Source organism: Callospermophilus lateralis, chromosome X (assembly GCF_048772815.1).
Source record: "Callospermophilus lateralis isolate mCalLat2 chromosome X, mCalLat2.hap1, whole genome shotgun sequence".
In the NCBI taxonomy this organism is placed as follows: domain Eukaryota; kingdom Metazoa; phylum Chordata; class Mammalia; order Rodentia; family Sciuridae; genus Callospermophilus; species Callospermophilus lateralis.
This window is the reverse complement of record NC_135325.1, coordinates 32,318,916-32,330,353: the sequence shown is the minus strand read 5'-3', so window position 1 is coordinate 32,330,353 and position 11,438 is coordinate 32,318,916. Positions and strand designations below refer to the sequence as shown.

At 40.6% G+C, this 11,438-nt stretch overlaps 1 pseudogene; it reads right to left on the bottom strand.

Moving 5' to 3' along the window:
• Positions 1 to 5,874: 5,874 nt before the first annotated feature.
• Positions 5,875 to 11,438, bottom strand: part of LOC143639393 (large ribosomal subunit protein eL20 pseudogene) — a 68,980-nt pseudogene continuing 63,416 nt past the window's right edge.

The window sequence follows — 11,438 nt, the reverse complement described above, 5'->3', positions numbered from 1 at the left end:
GGTGGTGCTATATGATGTATAAGGAGCATGTGTTATGCTCAAATTCAGGACCCCCAAAAGACCACCTGAGACCCAGATCGATGTAAGCAGCAAAGAGGTGTTTTTAGCTCGGTCCTCCGCACGCACACACAGCAACTGGTGACGCTGAGAGGCCCCGAGCCCAGGGTTTGCAGCAGTTTTATACATTCTTTGGAGAAGGCAGGGACTTCACATACATCATAGCAAATCATCACACACCGCAGGAAAATCAAATAACAACTCTAAAACATGATTAGCACATTCACTGGCGGGAACAAGTTGGGTAGGGGTGATTGGTCAGTACAAAAGGGGTATTCATTTGAACTGATTGGTTTAAGTCAAGAGGGGTGTATGTGCTAAACTACATGGTTTCCCAACATGTAGTTTATCAACCACCATAAACTACTGGGAGGGTCATCTGGCATCCCAGGTATTTCCCTGTCTCATGCTGATTGGTGGCTGCTAGGGAGTTGCTATGGATCCCCACCTAGCCTGACTGAGTCAGGGACACCTGGCTCAGCAGATCTCTCCTGTTATTTGTAGATAAACAACTCAGCAGGGTGGGTATGTGCCTAGGAGTGCTCTGTGGGTCTTTCCAAGGACAAGGGTCATGCCCCCTTCCTTGGACAGGCTTTGCTCTGAGGTAGAGTCTGGTTTTTCACATGCCAGGTACTGTGGGCCTTGCAGTCACCAGTGCAAATCCTTACCATGGAGAAGGAAACCACATGAGACACTGCACTGTGTTCTTTCAGAATCCAAGATACTCCCTTGAAACATAGCTGTTCTGTCTTTGCAGGTTAGATACATGCTGTGGAGGATGTGGGGCCTTGGATAAGATTCAGACTTCTTGCTACACCTAAGCAGCAGCTTTCACAACAGAATCCTAGTGACGAAAAGAATTGCCATGTTTTTCAGAGGTTTCTTATCTGTGAAATGGAAGTAGTGTGGCCTTTGTGTGAAAATATTTTTAAAAAGAATTTGTAAAGCCAAGTGGGTGGCACACGCTATAATCCCAGCTACTTGGGAGGCTGAGGAAGGAGGATTCCAAGTTCAAGGCCAGCCTTGGTAACTGACTGTCTTAAAATAAAAAACAAAAATGGTTGGGGGTGTATTTCAGTGATAGATAGTCCCTGGGTTCAATACCTAGTGCTGAAATAGATAGATAGGTAATGAGAGAGAGAGAGAGAGAGAGAGAGAGAGAGAATTTCTAATGTGTCTATCTTTACTTTTTAGATATTGATGTAATGACTACAAAGCCTGCTCTGATGATGGGTGGCTCATAGTTGCACTTGGAGTTCATTCTTGGATGTCCATTTCCTTCAGATCCCTCATAAAGAAGACTTCTGACTTGGATTTTGTGCCACCTAGTTTCTGTCTTTTAGTTAAGGTTGAATCTCTACAGAAGAAATCAATCTTACTTGATTGTATGTAAAATCAATGCATTTGGGGGATATAGATGATGGGGGAATGACTTGTAGCAAATCTTTAAAGGAATAGAAGCATCTGCTCCTTCTCCCACACAGATGTCCTTGAAATAATATGATGTTAATACCTTTCATTTATATAGCACTGTCACTCTTTGAAACAGCACATGCATGGATGAATTGAAAGGAGTTATTATCTCCATTTCGCACAAACAGTGCAGATCAATAACTTCCCATTGAGAAAAAAATAGACCTGGTCAAATATCCAAAACTCCATATGTGAATAAGAGGAGAAATCCAGGAGAAGAGCACCGGGTAACAGTGACAAGGAGAGGCATGATGATGATTTTGGAAGAGGGTTGGAATGAGAAAGACCTTGCTGGATATGTTATATGGATCTTGATTTAGAAGTTTGTGTTTTTCATTTTGAGCAACTTCTAATGTGGGTTGAGAATAAAGGTTTTCTCCAGCTTGATGAATTCAAAGGGGGAAATAAGTATTACTAATTCAAAGTATTCCTTACCAAAAAAATTTTTATCAATTTCTCTTGAAAAGCAACTTTGTCAACGTCATCGATTTTGCAAAGTTTTTGCACATATTTTGCCTTTTTAAGTTTAAGGAAAATCCCCTCCAAACGATTTCAGGCAATATTCCTTTGTGCATTACTTGAGGTGAAACACACCTAGAGGAATACTTAGGCAAGGACAGAGGTGATCCAGGTTCATTTGACAAGTTACTAAGTCAGCTGTACAGATAAGTTCCCTGTCTTGAAGGAGTTTATATTCTAGTGTGTGTGTCGGGGGAGGGAGTGATAGATAGAGATTTAAGAAGTAAATCTTAAAACCAGGCATGGTGGTGCACTCCTGTAATCCCAGTGGCTCCAGAGGCTGAGGCAGGAGGATTGAGAGTTCAAAGCCAGCCTCACCAAAAGCGAGGCCCTAAGCAACTCAGTGAGACCCTGTCTCTAAATAAAACACAAAATAGGGCTGAGGATGTGGCTCAGTGGCCAAGTGCCTCTAAGTTCAACCCCCAGGGCCACCCTCCCCACAACAAAAAAAGAAGTAAAGCTTAATTAAATAAGAATTTAGGGTGGTGAAGGTGATCAGAAAATGCCATCCCCAAATATGCCACATAGGCATAAGGATTATTTTGAGCTGAAAGCAATTAAGAAACAGCAGACACAAGAGGAACTATTTGCTCTCCTCCTTCTGCTAAAAGCAGCAAATAAATTTCCATTTGTAAAGTTTTTTTTTCCCCTTCTCTTGAACCAAGAAGAGAACAACTCTTCACACTGGAGACAACACTAACTTGAGTCTACATGACAAACCTATTAAACATCCCTTCTTTACCATTAGTTTCCTCATACATTTACCTTTCCACAATTTACTGCCCCAAATCCCCTTTCCTTTGTGTAATCACTTCCCCTAATTTATCACACTTATGTCAAACTGGTATATAAGGCCCTGGATCTAACAACCTCTTTGGGCTTTCACATGGTTCCTGTGTAGCCCCACCCATGCATAAAAAAATTCAATCATTAATTAAGCGTGTATGCCTTTTCTCCTGGTATTGTCTTTTCTCAGTTTAATTCACAGGCTCCAGCTACTGAACATATGAAGGTACAGAAAATTTTTTTCCCTCCTTTGTGGTGGTAATAACTTATGACAAAAATAAAAGGAAGTAATGAGATAGTGGATTGAAGAAGGTGTCTGTATCAGCCAGGTTTTCTCTGCCATGGCAAAACACTTGAGCAAAATAAAGGAGGAAAGATTTATTTTGGCTCATGGTTCCAGAGGTGTCAGTTCATTGCTGTCTGGCTCCATGGCTATGGGTCTGTGGTGAGACAGAACATCATGGTGGAGAGGGCATGGTGTGAGGATAGTGCTTACCTCATGGCAGCTGGGAAGTAGGAGGAATGGGTTCAAGATAAAAGGACACAGCCAAAGGACACAACCCCAAGGACCCACTCCTTTTAATTGGTCCAACCTCCTATATTTTCCACCCCCTCCCAATATTCCATTCAGCTGTGAACCCATCAGTGGATTGACCCATTGATGAACTCAAAGACCTCATGATCCAATCACTTCTCAAAAGCCCCATCTCTGAACATTGCTGCCCTGGGGACCAACTCTCCTTTCAATCTTTTTTTTTATCTTTTAATTTTTAGTAATAGGTGGATATAATATCTTTATTTTATTTTTATGTGGTGCTGAGGATCAAACCCAGTGCCTCACACAGGCTAGGTGAGTGCTCTACCTCTGAGCCACAACCCCAGCCCCTCTTCTTTTAATCTTGAGGAGACATTCCAGATCCAAATTATAGCAGTGGCTTTAGATAAGGTAGTTAGAGAAGGCTCCTCTGATGAGATGACAGCTTACTTCATAGTAAGTGAAAAGACATAGGTCATACCAAGATCTCAGGAACTCCTGTCCCTGGAGTATTCAAAAGGCTTGAAAGAAGACCAGAGTGGCTTGAATGGAGTGGGCCAAGGATGGAGTTGAACTAGATGAGGTCAGAAATGTTGGTAAGAACTAGACTGTGTAGCCTGTAGGCCAATGGTTCCCAAATTTGAGAAAGCAAGTGAATCACCTGGAGGGTTTGTTAAAGCACATGTTTTGGGGCCTCATCCCTAGAGATTCTTATTCTGGTAACCTTGGGTGAGTCTGAGAATTTGCATTTCTAGCAAGTTTGCTAGTGATGTTGCTACTCCTAGTGGTTCAAGGACTGCTTTTTAAAACAATTATTGCTAGGTCAAAGGAAGGTGTTTTGATTTTATTTCAATAATAATGGGAAGCTATTGAAGATATTTCAAGCAGGATTTTAAGCAGATTTAATACTTGATTTTAAAGGGGTTTGGAACATGTCATCCCAAAATATGCCATTTTATCATATTGATTATTTTGAGGTTAAAAAAAGATAACCAGCTAATGCAGGAAAAGTTCTATATCTCTTTTCTCAACTGCCTAAAATAAAGTACAATTTCCTCTTTTGTAAAGGAAATTTACGTTTATAAAAGAAATCTTCATGAGGCTGGGGTTGTGGCTCAGTGGTAGAGTGCTCACCTAGCATGCATGAGGCACTGGGTTCAATTCTCAGCACCATATAAATGTAAAATAAAGATATTGTGTCCACCTAAAACTTAAGAATAAATATTAAAAACAAGAGAAATCTTCATTAGTAAATGTATCTGTTCTAGAAGAGACCTACTGCTGAGACAATTTTTATCACCTGCCGGACTTTTATCTGTATAACAAGGTGATTTTTATTCACCATATATTTCCTCTACACCCCTTTCTGAAATCCATTTGTAACATCCCCATGGCTTAGTCCATTTTTATGTAGCCAAAATGCCTGATGCTGGGTAATGTATAAAGAAAAGAGTTCTATTTAGCTCATAGTTTGGGAAATTCAATAACATGATGCTGGCATTTACTTGATGCTGGTAGGGTCATGGCAAATGGTATCACAGTGGTGGGAGAAAGCATGAAAAAATCACATGGTGAGACAGGAAAACAGAGAGTGAATTGAGACAGCTCACTGGCTTTATAAAAACTCATTTTCTCTGGAAATAATCCAGTTCCATGAGACCTGTGTTAATCCCTTCTAAGGGTGTTGCCCCATGACTTCATTACCTTCCACTAGGCCTCACCTATTAAAGGGTGTACCACCTTTCAAAGTCATCACCCTGGAGACAAAGCTTCTGACATATGAGCCTTTGGAGGACACATTCAAACCATATCCATACTGCAACACCCTAGAAACCCTAAATCTCTATTCCTTTCTATAATTTGGGATGATATATAAGCCTTAATAATTTGACCACTTACTCAAGTCTTATATTTTGGTGGGAATCCCATGTAAATTTATATAACAAAAATAGTTTTTCTCCTGTTCATCTGTTTTATTCAATTTAACTTGTAGACTAGTCAAAGAACCCAGAAGGCTCGAAGGAAAGCATTATTTTTTGCCTTCAGTTTGTGCTTTAGCTTGGATATGATTTAAGTGTGGGTCAAGAGTTCATATGTTAAAATCTTTATCTCCAGTGTGGCAATGTGAGAGCTGACAAAACCTTTAGGAGGTGAAGCATACGTCAAGGTAATTAGGTCATTGGGGGTGCTGCTCTTGAGTCTGATTAATTAGTTCTTGTGAGACACCTGCTAGTTCCTACAAGAGGGCTTGTTATAAAAGAGTGAGCCTGACCCTTCCCCACTCCCTGGCTTCCTGTCTTGCTCTGTGATTGTTCCCTCTGGCATGCCCGCCTGCTTGCCAACCATGATGGCATCTACTGTGATGTGATGTAGCCAAGGAGGCCCTCACCACAATCAAATCAGTGGTGCCACTTAATCTAAATAAAGCTATTAAATAAATCTCTTTTTTAACCAGGGCATTCCTATGGAGTTTATTTGGGCAGACCTGGGGAGAGGCTCTGCACCTAGAAGAAGGGATTGGGCCTCTTGGTGCTAAAGTGTGGCTTGTGCTGGTGATAGAGGACCTGATGGGACAGTGGGAACTTAATCTTGGAGTTGTGGAATTACTTGATTGTTGGCTGATGGCACTTGCTGGCCACAATCTCCTCTACCTTTGTGATCTGGATGGAGTGGCCTGGGGACCAGTGCCATGCACCCATATCTCAGTAGCAGTGATGATGGCTTCTGTGGTAGTCAGGTCACAGTACTCCCAGGACATGTTGTGGGTGCTGCTGTGGGAGTTGTAGCCCAGCCAGATGCCAAAATTTCTCTCCTATAGTGGGGACTTCTCCAACACCTGCCCACAGTAGACTTCTTCATCTTCTTTAGCTGAGATACAAAATACTAGAAGCAGAAATTGGCAACAGTGTAATTGGGTGCAAAATTTGCATTTGGTAGGGAGGTGGTGAGCATTTGGAGGTGGGCAGGCAGTGCTTCACTAATTTGTGCTCATGAAGAATCCTAAAGCCTGCATGGTACTCTCTCTGTGCCTTCTGACACCCACAAAAGACAACCAATCTTTTCTTTATGAAGTATTTAGCTTAGGGAAGAAAGCAAAATGAAATGAAAAAGGGTAGTTAGCTTCTGGTATTTTGTTATAGCAATGGAAAATGGACTATCACAGTTTGTATGATTACAAGGTTCCTTTGGTTTCTGTTTGGAAACCAGACTTCTAGTAGTAAAGAAAGCAGAGACCATAATCTTTAGTCTAGGATGAACTTCTGGGAATGAATGTAAGATTTCTTTCTGTTATTGTTAAAGACAAACCAGAACTGGTCATAGTTAAAGTAGCAACCACTATTGCAATATAAGAAAACTTTATTTCCAAAACTTCCGCAAACGCCACGCACGCGGCCTTCTCTCCGGCCACACCACCCCAACTGGGAAATCCCTCCTCTGGAAATCCCTCCTACCGCACTTCCCCAACGAATGGGAACTCTCCCGGAGTCCAAAGTAGCAGGCCCAGGCGGACAGCAGGGGTCTAATCTCCAATTGAGTGCACATCTTAACATAATCATTATCATCTCAATGGCTTGCTGGCGTCACCTTTCAACCAAAAATGCCATGGGTCATTCCTACTCAGCTATGGCTCTTAGCAGAAAAGAAACCTCAGTATAGGACTGGACTCAATTCCAAATATAACAAGGAATAGTGAGAATTTATGGTTAAGCAGTAGGGTAGGGCCAGTGGATGGCAAATTACTAAGAGGAACCATCAGGAGGACTCTGTCTAAACCAACATTCTTATTGAAAACAGGCCAGAATCATCAGATACCAATTGGGGAATACTGAGAGATGAGGAACCCCATCAGATATTGAGGGATTCACATGAGGAATGAGAGTTCTGGATAAGCTGACTTAACAGTATCCTTGCTAAGGTTGGGTGACACAGAGAAGCACATTGAAGCCCAAAGGTTGAGGCTTAGTTTGGAAGAAGATTCAGAGGAGCCTGACTAAGCTTTGGTCAAGGAAAGACTCTGACACTCTCTGCTTGATAAATAAACCCTAAGCTTTAAACTCATCCCTCAGCAGATATACCCTACAAAAATCCATATCTACTCAGACAAGAATCTAACCACTGGCCATCTGATTCATCTTTCATGTGTGCAATAGTGCATTTTCAATTTGACTCAGCAAGTATGTATTGAACATTTACTTTGCCTTAAAATAGAGGAAATGTGAAATGAGTGGGGGACAACTAGAGTAAATGTTGGTAGTGAGTCCATGAGTTAACTGCCAATCTCCTTATAGTATTTCCAGTGTCTAGTATAATACCTGACTTGAAGTCATTTATTAATATTTGTTGAAAAACTCCTTAAATAAGTGCTGATATTGGAATCAGATGTACTGATTCTTATCCTCCTTTGAAAATTTTTTCTTTTTCAGTACTGGATACTGGGAATTGAACCCAGGTGTGCTCTAACACTGAACTACATCCATAGCCCTTTTTGTCATTCATTTTGAGACAGGGTCTCACTAAGATGCTGAGGCTGGCCTTGAACTTGCAATCCTCCTTCCTCAGCCTCCTGAGTAGCTAGGATTACAGCCACATGCCACCACACCTGGTGATGTTGCTACTTTTTGAATGAAATCTTTGATGTCACTGAGCTTCAATTTTCTACTTGAATATTAAACATCATATGTAAAAAATTCACAGGGTGTTAAATGATCTCATATATGGGCTAGAACTGGGAGAATTTAGTCTTACGATTGCTAACAAAGATTACACTTCTGGGGTGCAAACAAAGGCAAACATAAATGTAGTTGTGGGATGTGGTAAAAGACACAACAAAGGAGAAAGAAGAGGCAGGGAGACTTGCAGGCAGGCATGTTTTTTAAAAAAAAATTCAGTGTAAGTTAAAAAAAAAATTGTTAAATTGAGAGCCCAATTTGGGCCAGAGGTTAGATTTTTAGAGTGAACTTGAATGCCTTAATCTTGAATTCACTTATTCATGGGGTTGTGTGACTTTGATCTTTGAAGAAATAAAACACTCTGTTAAAGGCTCAAAAGGCTTTTGTCAGAGGAGACCAGCAAGCATCTCTTAAAACCCTTTTGAAGTGGAAATGATTCAAACTACCAAAGATTTCATCCATCAGGGGAGAGGGTTTGGTGAGGTTCACCTTAGGGGCCATCTTTAACTGCACCCCTAATGCTGATAGCAGCTAGAAATTTAACCTAAATATATTTGAGCATAGTGATATGTGTATGGGAAGATTCAATATGTATGTAATTTTAGATAACACAATTGAGAAAGATTGGAGGTGGAAAAGAGGGTGTGTGTGTGTGTGTGTGTGTGTGTGTTCACATGTATACAATATACTCCCTTTTGCAGTCTGATACCAGTCTGAAACCTACTTGATCTTGGAGAAGTTGCAAACAGCAGAGGGAATTTAAAGCATTCCTGCTTTCTTAAATTCCCTGACACCAGTCCTTATGCATTTACAGGAACAGAGAGATCAATGACCTTATAGTTGTGCATTTAGGAAATCCTTTTCTACCTTGATGTGATAAGAGCTTAGTAGTAACCCCCATGTTTTATGTCTAAAATATTTCAAACTAGAACCTGATAGCAGAGGGACTCTTTCTGAAGATTTCCAAGGAAAGAGTAGATTCCTATCTTAACAGGAATAGTGTCTATGTTAAGTTTTGTGGGTGTGGGCTAAATCAGGGTTTTGAGATATATATATATATATATATATAAAATGGAAGAGCAGGGTGGGGGGAGTGAGCTGGAGAAGGCTTTGCTTGGGTATTGAAATTCAAATATCCTGGGAGCCTGTCACATTTTAAATACTGATCAGTTAACAGGGATTAATGAGATTGACATCAAGAATGGGTGGGGTGGGAACTGAGGAGGGAAAAGGGGGAGCTGATGTCAGAACTGGTGGACTGGAGCCAAAGGGCCGACTTTGACCACTTCCAAATTGGCCTGGAGCCCTCTCCTTCCCTGCAGACACAGCAGGCCCTGCATGATGGTGGAAGAGGGTTTGGGTAAGATTCAGGTTACATAAACTAGATACTGGCTCTATTGTGGCATCACTTGATGAAACTTTTTATGTTTGTTTTATATCACATAGAATAACCATTTACCAATTTTGTTATGACACTTCTCATGTTTCCAATAGCTACAGAATGTGTTTTTTTTCACTCTGTTGGGTTACATTTTGAGTTCTCCTCCTGCTTTCTCTCATCTCCCTTCCTGCTCTCAAGACTTCACTGAGTTGACCCTTAGAACTGAGGAGCCTTCATGAAGTCATTCCAGGATGGAAAATCTGCAATGCAGGTAAATGGAGGTGAGCCAGAGAGGTAGTAGACGAAGGGGAAGAAATAGCCTTTTCTTTCTACCCTGCTAGGTTTAATGGGCTGAGGCTTGTAAATCAAACTGGTAAAAGTAAGTTAACCAGAAGGAAAAAAATTAATTACATACATATGGGAGTACTGAAAAATAAAAGAGTGAGTCTCACAGAGCAATGAGACCCAAAGAGTTGCTTAGTTGAGGCTTATTTTAGATTAAACAAAGGAAAAGGGGTTTTATGCTTCTGGAGGAGGAGAGGGTGAAGCAAATTATGGAAAGGGGTGAGGAGGAAATGCATGATAAATAAAGGTTCTTTGTTATGCGGATGAAATCTTGATGATACAGTTACTTCCTTGAATGATTCTTTTCCTGGTGTAAGATATTTTTTATTGGAATTTTTCTTTAAAATGCAAACTTCCTAATTTAAAAAAAAACAACCAACAATAAAAATTAATTTAAAAAAATGCAAACTTCCTTTAAAAGGGAGAAATCTATACTGTATTTTAGGTAGGTGGGGGGAGGTAGACAGCTATTCCTGTATCTGCTGATTCTCAGTACCCTTTAGCTCAAAATAATCCATGTGCCAAAGAGGCATATTTTGGGGTGGCATATTCTTGTATCCTTCATAGACAAAGAACTTGGGCTATGGACTTAAACAGAGTTGGACCAAGTTTAGCTCTGTGTTCACAAAGTGTATAATATCACATACCTTATACCAGTCAGAGTTAGGATAACAAAACAGAAATTACTCTCAGTATTTCAATCAGAAGGGGTGACAGCTGAGAGTGGTGGTACATGCTTATACCCCAGCTACTAAGGAGGCTGAGGCAGGAGGATTGCAAGTTCCAGACCAGCCTTGGTAATTTCGTGAAAACTTCTCAAAATAATTTTTTTAAAGGCCTGGTAATGTAGCTCAGTGGTAGAGTGCTTGCCCAGCTTCTGAGAGTTCCTGGTTCAAGCCTCAGTACAAAAAAAGTGATCAGTACAAAAAAAGTGATAACAGATTTAGGTGCTTATGTGCTTGTTGGGAAGGCTAGAGGAGTGAAGGTCAGGGAAGGTTGCTAGCTGTTATACTCACTTATAGTTTTGAGAGACTCAGAAAGTTGTTTTTAAAGGAAAAATTGCAGATGATAATGGTCACCATTGGCAGCAATATCAGGGAGAATAATTAGCAGAGAAATGCTTGGAAGCATATAGGTCTGTCTGATGATATCTTCCAAATCTTGTGAATTGCTTTTCATTAGGGAATCCAAAATGAATCCAGAATCTAGAATCCTGCTGATGAGGAAGTCTGGAAAATGTGGTTCCTAGACATCTAATCCCTGAAAAGCAGGAGAACATAGAAGGAGGTACAAATAATGCTAGTACCAATTCAGCTTATGTCCAGCACAGCAAAGCATTATGTTCCTGAACTTGTGTCCTCATCAGAAAAATAGAGATCATAATATCTACAACCACAGCTGTCACCAAAACAAAGTATGCAAAGTTAACGTATTCATCTGTTTTGTATTGCTGTAATTGTAAAGGTAAAATTTTTAAGCTGTTTCTAAGCCGCAGAGCCCGAGTTAAAGTGTAAAAGACCGGACATTGTGAAGTTTCTAACTGCAAGGCTTGGGTTAAAAAGTAAAAGACCAAGTATTGTTAAAGTTCCCCTGCTACCCTCCAAACCTGTAATCCCGGTAGCTGTTAGGACAATACCCGAACTGCCCAGTAAACATTCTCACTGGCTCCTCT